This window comes from Telopea speciosissima, chromosome 5 (genome assembly GCF_018873765.1).
Source record: "Telopea speciosissima isolate NSW1024214 ecotype Mountain lineage chromosome 5, Tspe_v1, whole genome shotgun sequence".
NCBI classification, from domain to species: domain Eukaryota; kingdom Viridiplantae; phylum Streptophyta; class Magnoliopsida; order Proteales; family Proteaceae; genus Telopea; species Telopea speciosissima.
Window position 1 is genome coordinate 40678140 of NC_057920.1, and position 13799 is coordinate 40691938.

The 13799-nt window shown below is 39.8% G+C and overlaps 1 non-coding gene across 1 annotated transcript; it reads right to left on the bottom strand.

The window, feature by feature from the left end:
* Nucleotides 1–1580: 1580 nt before the first annotated feature.
* Nucleotides 1581–1687, bottom strand: LOC122663528. Its single transcript, XR_006333192.1, has one exon. It is a non-coding gene; the product is annotated as a small nucleolar RNA R71 (small nucleolar RNA).
* Nucleotides 1688–13799: the final 12112 nt, after the last annotated feature.

Below are 13799 nucleotides of genomic sequence, written 5' to 3' on the forward strand. Positions count from 1 at the left end.
AAGCCTTCTAGTCTAAGTTCTTAAGTTGATGACAAGACTTGAAGATTTAGAAGAGGAGGCCATGGTAAGTTTATGCAAGTATTCAAGCTTTTCAATTACATTCATGCAAGCACATCCAGGTTTTACTATCTAAACTCTCAATCTCATTCTCCATCTCCTCTATCTCTCTCTATCTTCTTCTTCTTCCCTTTCTATTTCTTTTATTTTAATTTTATATGGTTGTGGTTTATGGATGCATTTTTATTCCCTTATTTCTTTTTATATGATTAGTATGTGTGGCTGTACTTTTATTCCTTTCAATTCGTTTTAGTTTGATAGGTTAGATGCTCATGTGTTAGGACATCGATTTAATCCCTTAATTTTGTTAGATGCTTACGAGTTAGGATGCATTGATTTTTGTTAGTTTAATTAGTTTAATTTAACACTTTAATTTGGTTAACTTTGCATTACTTTTAAGTTAGTTAAATAGAGTGGCGTATATCTCCTCGTGTTCGACCCGTAGCTACGATTGACCCGTACGCTTGCGATTTTATTTTAACTCAAACAAGTTTTTGGCACCGTTGCCGGGGAGATTATTGTCCATTTTATTTATCTGATTTTTAAGTAGTTCGAAGTGTTTTAGTTTATTATTTTCTCTTCTTTTTCTTGAAGAAAAAAAAAATCAGTTTTTGAAAACCTCTTCTTGTTTATCTTCTGTTTCAAATAGTGTGCGCCTAATCTAAAGTCCTTGATATGTTTAAACCCTCCATCTTTTGGTGTCCCTCTTAGGATTAAGTTACCTATGACGCTACATCTTGACTTGGTTGGGTGGATTGACATGTGACTTATCTTTGGAGGTGACCACTCTTGATAACAGGAAAGCGACATAGTGAGAGTGTTGGAAACATAAACGTATAGTAGACCTCCATTCTACATCAGAATCTATATTGGAGTCGCACGTAGGTGGCTATAGAAGACTATACGGGCTCCCTTGCTGTCAACCTATATGGCATCCTTACAGCTTTTGAACCATTGTTTCGCTTTTTGAGGGATAGAGATGCACTATCTACCTTGGGCTCACTCTTGTTTCTAGGTTTTTTTTTAAGTATTTTATTTTTCTTTAATTTTTCTAAAGGAGACCTCATATCTGTTTAGGTGGCTAAGGTGTGGACTCGTGATTCAAGTAATCGTCTTATTAGAAGACCACCTTCTCTACTACCTTTGACCATGGGTGACCAACAACCCAAGACTCTTAAGGATAGATTTTACCCCACCAGGGCCGCACGACCCTCATGCATTAGTCTGCCTGTTGTTATAGGGAATAACTATGAACTCAAGACCAACTTCATCAGCATGCTACCCCATTTCCATGGGATGGCTAATGAGGATGCGTATCTCTTCCTTAGGGAATTTGAGGAGGTCCGTGTTTTAATTAAGGTCCGAATTTGACTGATGATGCGCTTAGGCTTAGGTTTATACCCTTTGCCCTGAAAGACCAGGCCAAGAAGTGGCTCTATGGACTGCCAACAAACTCCATTAATACATGGGATGAGTTCACCATTGTCTTTTTGAGAAAATTCTTCCCTCTTCACAAGACCAATAAGCTTAAAAGTGACATCCTCCAGTTCAGGCAGAAACCACATGAGTTATTTTCTAAATTCATGGAAAGATTCAAGGACCTCCTCTTAGAATGCCCTCACCATGGTTTTGACTTGTGGCAGCTATGTCAAATTATTTATGAGGGTATTGATTATCAAACCAAGCAACTTGTAGAGTCTATGTGTCCAGCAGGCTTTACTTCTTTTTCTGAGGAGAATTATGCATGGACATTCTTAACCAACTTGGCTGATAAGACTAGGGAATGAGAATCTTCCCAAGAGGTTGAAAGGACCACAAAGGGGTATCTCATTGAGGGTATGCCAGCCAAGGAGGCCAAACTTGACAGCCTCATAAAACGGTTGGAGTCCATAGTTCTTAAAGAGTCTATACCAGTTAATCCGGTCAACCAGGTCAACCATGTGTCGGTATGCAGTTGGTGCCAAACCCCTGGACACCTTTCTGAGGAATGCCCCAACACCTTGGTGGGCAATTTTAGCACTGAGAATGTAAGTGCTCTCTACCAAAATAACCCATATAGTAATACTTACAATCCAGGATGGAGAAATTACCCTAATTTCTCATGGAATCAAGGAAACTAAGTAGGCCCATCCAACTTTAACCATCAAGGCCAGGTTGGTGCCCAAAGGCCCAACTATGCACCACAAAGCCAATGAATGTCTCCTAACCCCTTTCCCCCTCGTCCTCATCTAGGACCTTCTATTAATTCTGCAAAGCCTCCTCTCCTTGCACCTTATCAGCAACCCCCAGGGTTTACCAATATAGGAGAGGCAACAAGACTGAATGAGATGGACAACAAGATAGCTCTTCTCATGACAAGCCACAATAACATGGAAAAACAACTCACTCAGCTTGTCACAATCCTGCGTGAGAGGGAAACAGGGAAGTTACCTAGCCAGCCTGAGCCAAATCATAGGCATCAGGTTCATATTCAGCAAGGTACCTAAGCTCCTCCAACCAATGTTGCACAAGGCCAACAAAGACCAAGGGCCCTCCGAGATGGTAAATGTTGTTTATGCTTTAAGGAGTGGCCGTGAGTATCAATAGGCTAGTGCACCTCAGTCTTTACCATCTCATACTCCTGTTGACTCTCCCCCTTCTGAAGAGGGCATTGAAGTGCCTATTGTTCCAGGTTCGTCTGATGAACCTAAAGATATACCAGATGATTTGGTTGAGGAAACCAAAGAGGATTCTGTTGAGGAAGTTAAAAAGACCAACCTTAAAAGAATTTATACCCCACCTGTCCCTTTCCCAAATAGGTTGGTTAGCAAGAAGTCTCCTTCTGTGGAGAAGATATTGGATGTGTTCAAACAGGTTCAGGTGAATATCCCCTTGTTGGATGCTATTGCCCAGATCCCCGCTTATGCTAAAGTCCTCAAAGACTTATGCACCCAAAAGCGAACCACCAATGTGCCCAAAAAGGCATTCTTGGCTGCTAACATTAGTTCTCTAATCTCACAGCTAGTAGCAGCCAAGCATAAGGATGCTGGAAGCCCCACCATCTCTTGCACTATAGGTCATACTATTATTGATCATGCCTTATTGGACCTTGGTGCAAGTATGAACCTCTTACCCTTTCATGTCTACCAACAACTGGGATTGGGAGAACTGAAACCGACCAAAATTACTCTTCAACTTGCAGATCGGTCGGTTAAAGTTCCTAAGGGAATGATTGAGGATGTCCTGTTGAAGGTTGGAAAATTTATTTTTCCTGTGGACTTTATTGTTTTAGATACCCAACCCACTACCAACTTCAAAGACCAAATCCCAATCATATTGGGTAGACCATTCCTAGCTACCAGTAATGCTTTAATCAATTGCAGGAATGGTCTCATGAAATTATCTTTTGGCAATACTTCTGTTGACTTCAATGTGTTTAGGTTGGGTAAGCAGGCTGACATGGATGAAGATGTGCATATGCTTCAAGGATTTTCTGATGATATTGATACGTTCTTTGAGATTGATTTTGATTCGGGATTTCAAGAATGTATGCAAGAATTGGAGGGTGTTGATGATACTCCCTTATCTGAGGTCTGGAGCATCCAACCACCTTTGGAGTTCCTTGGACCCCTATCCACTTCCATTCCCAAATTCTCTATTATTGAGTCCCCCACATTAGAGTTGAAGGCATTGCCCTCCAACCTCAAGTATGCCTTATTAGGACATGATCATACTCTTACTGTTATTATTGCTTCTAATTTGACTTCTATTCAGGAAGAAGAGTTGATTAAGCTTCTAAAGGACCATAAGGAAGCCATAGGTTGGACCATGTCTGACATCAAAGGTATTAGCCCCTCCATTGTTCAACATCATATACATCTGATGGAGAGTTCCAAACCTTCTAGGAAACCCCAAAGGAGGGCTAATCCTGTGCTGAAAGAAGCAATTAAGAAAGAGATCCTAAAATGCTTGGATCATGGCATCATTTATCCTATTTCTGATAGCCAATGGGTGAGTCCTATGCAGGTTGTGCCTAAGAAAGGAGGAGTCACTGTAGTTGAGAATGCCAATAATGAGTTGATTCCAACCCCGTATCCAAACGGGATGGAGAGTGTGCATTGACTATAGAAAATTGAATGCGGCAACTTGGAAGGACCACTTCCCCTTGCCTTTTATTGATCAGATGTTAGAGAGACTAGCTGGCCATGAATATTATTATTTTCTTGATGGTTATGCAAGCTATAACCAAATTCCTATTGCTCTAGAGGACCAACACAAGATCACTTTCACATGCCCTTATGGAACCTTTGCTTACCGGGGTATGCCTTTTGGGCTTTGCAATGCCCCTGCTACATTCTAAAGGTGCATGATGAGTATCTTTTCTAATATGGTAGAGCACTTCCTAGAGGTGTTTATGGATGATTTTTCTATTCAAGGCTCTACTTTTTCTAATTGCTTGCATCATCTCTTTTGGTTCTTAAAAGATGCATAGAAAAGAACTTGGTCCTGAATTGGGAGAAGTGTCACTTCATGGTAAAGCAAGGTATAGTTCTTGGTCATATTGTGTCCAAAGAAGGGATCAAGGCTGATAGATCTAAGGTGGACCTTATTGTCAATTTACAACCACCCAAGAGTGTGAAGGACATTAGATCTTTTCTTGGCCATGCAGGTTTTTACAGGAGATTCATCAAGGACTTTAGCCAGATAGCTAGACCTCTCACTTCTCTTTTGGCAAAGGACTGCCCATTTGATTTCTCTTCTGAGTGCCATGATAGTTTTGAGCAATTGAAAAGAGCTTTGACCTCAGCCCCCATTATTCAAGCTCTAACTTGGACAGTTTCATTTGAGCTTATGTGTGATGCCTTTGATTTTGCTATAGGGGCTGTTCTTGGGCAAAGAATCAATAAATTGTCCCATGTGATTTATTATGCAAGTAGGACTCTTAATGATGCACAGCTTAATTATACCACCACTGAGAAAGAATTTTTAGTTGTTGTATTTACTTTAGAGAAGTTTAGGCCCTACTTGGTTGGATCACATGTGATTGTTTATATTGACCATGCAGCTATCAAATATCTTATGCAGAAGAAAGATGCCAAGGCTCGCCTCATTAGGTGAGTTCTTTTGTTACAATAATTTGATCTTGAAATTAGGGATAAGAAAGGGTGTAAAAATTTGGTTGCAGACCATCTATCCCGGCTGCCTAATTCCTTGACTGTTGATTCTCTAGTCAATGAGAATTTTCCTGATGAGTATCTGATAGCAGTGTCTAGTGAACCTTGGTTTGCTGACATTGTTAATTATCTGGTTACGGGTGTGACACCTGCACATTATTCCACCCAAGATAAGAATCATTTCTTTTCACAAGTTAAGTATTTCTTTTGGGATGATCCTTATCTTTTTAAGACCTGCCCGGATCAAGTAATCCGGAGATGTGTCCCTGATCATGAGCAACAATCTGTCTTATCTTTTTGCCATGATCAGGCTTGTGGAGGCCATTTTGGGCCTAATAAGACTGCGGCCAAAGTTTTACAGTGTGGATTTTATTGGCCTAGTCTGTTTAAAGATGCTTTTACTTATTGTAGGGCATGTTCTTCATGCCAATCCTTAGGGCGTCTTACTAAGAGAAATATAATGCCCATCAACCCAATTCTAGTGGTTGAGGTGTTTGATGTATGGGGTATTGATTTTATGGGGCCTTTCCCTAATTCTTTTGGTAACCTGTACATATTACTTGATGTGGACGATATGTCCAAATGGATTGAGGCAGTTGCTTGTAAGACCAATGACCACAAGGTGGTTGTGAAATTTCTAAAGGAGAACATCTTCTCCCGTTTTGGTACTCCCCGGGCTATCATTAGTGATCGGGACAAGCATTTTTGTAATCGGCCTTTTGAGGCCCTCATGAAAAAGTATGGTGTCGTCTATAAGTTGGTCACACCCTACCATCCCCAGACCAGTGGCCAGGTTAAGGTTTCAAATAGGCAGATCAAGCAAATTCTTGAGAAAACCATCAACCCAAACCGCAAGGATTGGTCTAACCGGTTGGTAGATGCGTTGTGGGCCCATAGGACAGCCTTCAAGACCGATCTTGGTCAATCTCCGTACCGTCTGGTGTATGGAAAGGCATGTCACTTACCTGTAGAGATTGAGCACAAGGCCTTTTGGGCTATCAAGAAGCTTAACTTTGACCAACGCACTGTAGGTGCCCATAGGAAACTCCAACTATCTGAGTTGGAAGAGCTTAGGAATGAGGCATATGAGAATGCCCGGATTTACAAGGAAAAAACCAAGGCTTTCCATGATAGGCACATTTTGAGAAAATCTTTTGAGGTAGGCCAGAATGTTTTGTTGTACAATTCTCGTTTGCATATCTTTCCAGGTAAGCTGCGTTCTAGATGGGATGGCCCTTATATTGTTCAAAAAGTTTATCCTCATGGGGCTGTTGAAGTCCTCAATCCAAGTACATGAGCTACTTTCAAAGTCAATGGCCAAAGATTGAAGCCGTACATAGAGATGCCTACTCCAGTTGAAGAAGAGGTCATGGATCTCCATGAGCCTCTTTACCTTGACCCCTGATATCTTGGTATGTATCCCCTCCCTTGTCCTTATTCTTTCTTTTCTGCATGCATTGAGGACATTGTATGAATTAAGTGGAGGGGGGTGTGTGTTGGATTTTAATTGTGAATTTTGTGAATTTTGATTGTGGCGATAGTTTTTGGTTATGTGCATAAGTCTCTTCGATTTGCAAAGCGAGAGTGAGAGGGAATTAGGTGCCCTCCTAGCATGCGAAATAATAAAAACATGCCTTTTCAAGGATGGTAGTTGATTTGTATCTGGTGATTGGGATTGAGTTTGAAAATATGAGTGCTACTTCATGTGATGGTTAGATTCCTCTATGTGTTTATGGACCCCTTTGATCTTTTGGCTAGTAGTTGAGACCAATTTGTTTGTGGCAAGGCATGAAAGTAAAAGTGAATGAAAAAAAAAGAAAGAGAGAAACAGAAAGAAAAGTGGAATTCCTTGGGACTAGACAGGGCATTATGCCTCATGAAGCAGGGTGACTTGATCGGAATTCCTTGGAAGGAAACTCAAAAAAAAAAAAAAAACTCTTGCATCAATGTCTCAATGTCTTATGGATACATGCAAAAAGCAAAGCTACCAAGTATTTGGGTGTCTGGTGTATGCTCTACCATGTCATTCAGAGAACAGTAGTAGAGTAGAAAAAGAGTTTGTTGTTGAAAAAAAAATAAAATAAAATAAAAAACTTTTGCCTTAATGCCTGGAAAAGAAAGTATGGTAAAAAATACTGAATGCCTAAGTCTTTGGTTCTATCAGTACTATGAGTGGTTTACTTGAAGGTGAGTAGTGTTCAAACAAATATGAGCAGATCCATTGACCTTGATACATGCTTGTTACTTGAATTGATGTGGGGTGATAAAATTCAAGTGTGGGGGAACCTTTGGCTCCTTAATCTTTAGTTAAGTATTTCTTTGAGATTGTGTGCCCTATCTTACTTATGCTATGAGAAAATTTTACATCATTTTTTTTTTTGATTTATTGAATTTTGGGTGTATATTCACTACAAACACCCACGAGACACAACTCGTCCACTAGGGGTAACCTAGGGGTTGAAAGGCTTGTTGCACATGCTAAGTGCAACCGTGATTCCTACGAAAGTGAGTTAGGATTTTTTTTTTGCATTCTAGGTTAGTTTATCTTTTGCTTTACTTGAGGACAAGTAACATTCAAGTGTGGGGGAATTTGATGAGCACATTTATGTGTGAAATCTTAGGGCATAAAGCATACATTTTACCACATTGGACAGAGTTACTCGGTGCTTTCTTGTGCTTTTCAGGGTTTAGGTGAATTATTATAAAAATGGAGGAGATGATGCTAAGGAGATGTTTTAAAGCTTTTTTGAGGTGTTAATAGTATGGATGCATAGCCCATCAAGTCAGCTTCGTAACGGTTCAAACGGCACTTGATTCCGAGTTGAAACGAAGAAGTTATGGCCGTTTTCGTAATGACGCGCGAAAATGGTGTACATGGGTTTATTTATAATTATTGACAGTCGGACGGGGACAAAGTGAAGCGGAAGTTCGGATTTCAGGGGCCTTAACACAATTATCATAAGTTACTTTACTGTACCCGAAAGATTCCATTTGGAAGGCTCTGGACAGTCTAACTTCAACTTAAGATATTTTGGGCTCCCCAACTCCGAATTGGACGAAATTTGGGTCTATTTTGGGTGATTTTTCGCAAGGAACACAATGGTGAGGCCTATATAAGCACCCCATGCTCCATGTTTTCTGAAGGATAGAATAGGTATTTTATTTATTCTTGAAGGAATCCTAGTCATCACCCTTACTCTCTCTCTCCTTCAACTTCTCAAGGGCACTTCTGGAATTCTACTTGGGATAAATTTATATTTTCTCATCTATGGAAGGTTGAAAATCAAAGATGCTTTGATTTTATTGCTTGGAGAAGATATCTACAAAGAAAATGAAGCACTTGTTAGAATTGGAAGTTTATTTTTCTAGAAATAAAAGGTCTATGTAAACAATCTTCTCTTCTTCTTTTTTCTTTTTTTTTTTGTCTTAGGATTCAAGGCATTTTAAAAGAGGAAAGAGAAGAGAATATTCTCTTTTCTTAGGAAATATTTCTCCTACACTTCCATCTTCTCTCTTCTCCTCTCTTCCACCTATAAATACCCCCTACCTCTCTTGTAAAAATTGCTCATTCACTTAGTGAAATTTCTTCTCTTCTTCTCCTTCTAATTTGTGATTTTTGGCTTTTCTAAGTTCTAGTTTGCTTTTATGATTTTAAGTTAATGATTATAATAGGTTTAGTTTATGCTTTAATTTCAATTTATGTCTTCAATTGGGTTGTAATTTCTTAATTTTAGTTTAGGTTTTAAGCCCTCTAGTCTAAGTTCTTAAGTTGATGACAAGACTTGAAGATTTAGAAGAGGAGGCTATGGTAAGTTTATGCAAGTATTCAAGTTTTTCAATTACATTCATGCAAGCACATCCAGGTTTTACTAACTAAACTCTCAATCTCATTCTCCATCTCCTCTATCTCTCTCTATCTTCTTTTTCTTCCCCCTCTATTTCTTTTATTTTAATTTTATATGGTTGTGGTTTATGGATGCATTTTTATTCCCTTATTTCTTTTTATATGATTAGTATGTGTGGTTGTACTTTTATTCCTTTCAATTCGCTTTAGTTTGATAGGTTAGATGCTCATGTGTTAGGACGTCGATTTAATCCCTTAATTTTGTTAGATGCTTACAAGTTAGGATGCATTGATTTTCGTTAGTTTAATTAGTTTAATTTAACACTTTAATTTGGTTAACTTTGCAATACTTTTAAGTTAGTTAAATAGAGTGGCGTATATCTCCTCGTGTTCGACCCGTAGCTACGATTGACCCGTACGCTTGCGGTTTTATTTTAACTCAAACAGCAACCCTACGGTTCTCCTCAGAAGAAACCAATGCATAAGATTGTTCAAGTGTGGGAAAAGGTATATGGCCCAACACTTGAACACGAATGGGATCATACTCCATATTCAAACCAGCTAAAAATTTATAGACTCTGATCTTGTCCACATGTTTCTTATAAGAGGCAATATCAACAACTGTAGAGGGGTGAAAATCAGAGTAATGATCCAACTGTTGCCACAGGCTGCGGAGAAAAGCATAGTAGTCCGAAACAGAAAGGTCTCCCGAGTAGTGTGAAGGACCTTTTTCGAATTTCATAAACTTGAGCATCATTGCCAAGTCGTCCGTAGGTCTCCTTGCAAGCAGCCCAAACGGTGGACAGTGTCCAAAGAAGAAAATTATCTTGTAAAGTCAAGTCATAGAGCCTATGAGGTAGGACATGAGAACACCATTATTGGCCAGCCACTTAGTTTGATCGGGCCTTTATCACTAGGCTTAACAATAGTGCCATCAATATGGTTAGTGAGGCCACGCCAAGAATGGCAAAGGAGGCGATCTAGACCACGGAAGGTAATTTGAGCCATCTAGTTTGATGGGGTTAGGTGGAAAGTCTGTGATAATCTGTCTTGTGATTGCCATCATGAATGTAAGTAGCAGAGAGTTGGTAGAGTCACCCATACCGAAGCAGAGAAGGCCAAACAACTTCAAGTAAAGTCCCAAACAAATAGAACCGTGACCAAAAAGAACCTTGATCGATTATGATTTTTAGGGTTTTGAACAAAACCCTAAAGTGATGGAATCGATGGATGAGCCTAGGCTGCAATAAATAATATCAAAGTGGCTGAAAGACTAAGGTAGAGAAGTCCTTAATAAGAGAAACACATCTGCAGAAAAACCAGATCCAAAAAACAGGTGCAGCAGCCCAATATCGATAGAGTTAGGGTTAAAAAAAACCCTGTAATGATGAGATCGATCTCAAGGTCTTCACATACCAAAAAACAGATCTGTAGAAGCTGATATAGCTGTCGAAGGAGCCCTTATAAGTGAAGAAAACACCTCAACAAATCAAAAAATAGGCAACAATAACCCTAAGATCGATAGATGTCGTGGTTTTGAAAAAAACCCGATAATGGAGGAATCGATCTCAAGGAAGTCTTCAATCTTGAGGAATAATTTTGAACCAATAAAACAACAATTCTCAGAGCAGCTTCTGGTCTTCAAAGAGAGGAGAGGAGCCCTTGTATCTGATGTAGAAGCAATCTCCAAGAAGGAACTGAAGAACCAATATCGCAGCAGTGTTGATTGGAGTCTATCGAACAAAATTACAAGTCATAAATGAGGTAATGGGGGCAGCAACTGGATCGCATGATTACCTCATCAGTGCTGCCCTATATGGGAATGAAGAACAAGGGAGAAGAAGGAGAGAACTAGAAGAGAAGAAGATCAAGAGAGAGAAGAATAACAAAAATCGAGAAAAATTGGCGTCCCTAGTTCGAAATCTGCTTTGATACCATGTAGAAACAGATTTGAATTAGGTTAATGTTTGGATGATTAGTTCATCCCAAGCACATTGTATTTATAACTATAATGAAATAGTAAAAATAATTACATAAGCAATGTGGGATTAAACCACATAAGAAACTAACAAATAATAAAGAAAAAAAGTCCAGAATACCCCCACGGTATTCTAACCCAATATAACTAATAGAAACCCTAATTAAAATTAATGGTTTCCTTTCCCACACGGTGAGACCAAAAACTTCACTAGGCTCGTAATCAAAACTCACATTGTGTAGGTCTGGGGACATATAATTTTAATTGATTTCGAACAAATATAAGAGGAAAGGGCATCTCCAAACCACAGTTTAATGTGTCATACATCGGGTGCACAAGGGACTCACACAAGAGACCCAAATTCGTACTTGAAGTGATATGCCGAGTCGGTACGGGGTTGTGATACGCAGTGCAGTAGCTCCCATTATATGGCTTCTCAAAATAAAATATTAAAAAAACAACCAGCTCTTTACATTCAAGAATCCTACTATAAACTACCGACGAGCACTGCACTTTGTATCACTTTCAGGTACCAACTCTAATGCACATACATCTCAAAAAATATATCACTATGCAAGCACCAAATCCATCTCATTAAAAATAAAAAATAATAAAAACACAGGGTGTGCATGGGATGGGGTGTTTGATAGCGTTACCCAAATGATAGAGTCAAACCAGGTCAATACCGCCACAGGAAGGTATATAATATTTCTCAATCAAAAAAAAAAAAAAGAAGCCCCTGGGCGATCTCCAATATACATGGGAAAAATATGGGACGATTTGGGATTGAACCCTATCTCCCATTTTTCTCCCATGGATCTCAAAACTACTGATTTCTTGCCAATAGGGAGACCACGTAATATAAATCAATAAAAAAAATATATATCCCCCCAAAAACAAGAAATCTCACAGGGGAGATCACCCCATAATTTGTTGAGGGTCACAAGAACAAATCATGAACATACCCAATAATCAAGTTAAAGTATGCAATTCCTAACCATACATGATTTATTCCAAGATCAAGAAACAAATTAATAACAAAAAAAACAAACCTAACTTCCCATGTTGTTTATTTTTTTTTCTTCTTCTCTTTTCTTTTTCCCTTTCCTTCCCCCCCCCTTTTTTATTATTCACAAAGTTGTTGCCTAAGGCAACGGTTGCTACCCCAAACCCGCAGACACCAGTCGGCTGCACACAGCCACGGCAGTCGCAGGCCGAGGCCCGCTGTTGCTACTGCTGTGTGCGGCTGGCACATGGGAGTGCGCGCCCTGCACATAGCCGCTGCTGCTACTGTGCGCCTAGGGCCGCACGGCCATGGGGGGAAGTCGAAAGAGAGAGAAAAAAGGAAGGGGAGGGGATGAGAGAGAAACAGAGGGAGGGACATGAGCCGCTCCCTATGGCAGCGGTCATATTCCTTCCAAAAAAAAAATAAAAGTGTTTCTCCATTAAACCAAAAATGATCTCATCCCAAAGCATGCAAACCATAAACCTAAACGGCTCTGATACCACTGTTAGAACATCATGCATTCCATTCTCTAAGTACTATAGGTTTAGATTATACCTGGAGTGAACGGAATCGCAGTGGAAGGGATGATCGGAGTCGGCTTACAGTTACGAGCACACCGCAATCTCTACATGCTTCTCCGTGTGAGAAATCCACATCGTAAAACCCTAGGCTGTTAGGATGGAAACCCAAGGAAAAAAAGCGCAGGACTTGAAGGAGGAGGAGAGACCGAACTAATTCTTTTATTTTTCTAGGGTGTAAGCCAACATATATTTATAGGCTAATACCCAAGGCACCCCTCCAATCCGATTCCCTTTGGGACTCTAAAGGATAGGAGAAGCAGAGAAGGGATTGGTCACTTAAGTGATCGTCCCTCTCTCTCTCTCTCTCGTTTGGGTTTGGCCGGTCTGCCCCATGTGGGCGAATCGGTTGGACCCGAGGCCCTTCAACAATTTACAAGAATGAAACTGAATGTCACATGACCAGTGAACATCTACTAATTAATTAAGCTGATATTGGTCACATAATAAGCAAAAATTCCAAGTGAAATTAAAGGGATGTTGCATTCAAGCGCAGTAACAAACTCAATAATCACAGAAAGAAATATGATCCCAATCTCCAAATTCTGCCGCACCAATCTTTGCTTCAACTTTGCCATTTCCTCTGACTGTCAATTCCCACCAAGTACCAAATCAAGATCTCGTGGAACGCTAGCGTAGCAACAAGAGGCCTAATGGTGCAATAATTCTAAGACATCCCCATGGTGACTCCAGTAATGACAAAGTGAAATATGATCCCAATCTCTAAAACCTGCGATCAATCTCTGCTTCAACTTTGACATTTCCTCCAACTGTCGACCCCCATTTCCATCATGGTAACTCGCCTGTACCCTCTTCCATGGTCATGAGACCTCCAATTCATTAAAAAAAAAAAAAAAAGAAGAAAACAAACTAAAGTTTCAAAACCTCATTAGGAGAATGGCAAAATATACTTATTGACGTCAAAGAAGAAAACCCAAAACACACCATTTGCGAGGAATCAATTCAAGAGTTCAGCAGTTGGGGCGATTTTAGTGTTCCAGATTCAGATTAGCAGACATGGAGGAGGTGATTTGCAGCAACGGTTCTAGAAATTGAAGGAGTTCGTTCCAAGCTTTATCATAACGGTGCGACAACTGATCGGTGATGATGGCTCATCTTTTGTCCATCTGTATTTCTTCGTCAGGGAAAACCATGAAACTGGTTGCAACAACGGTTCTGGAAA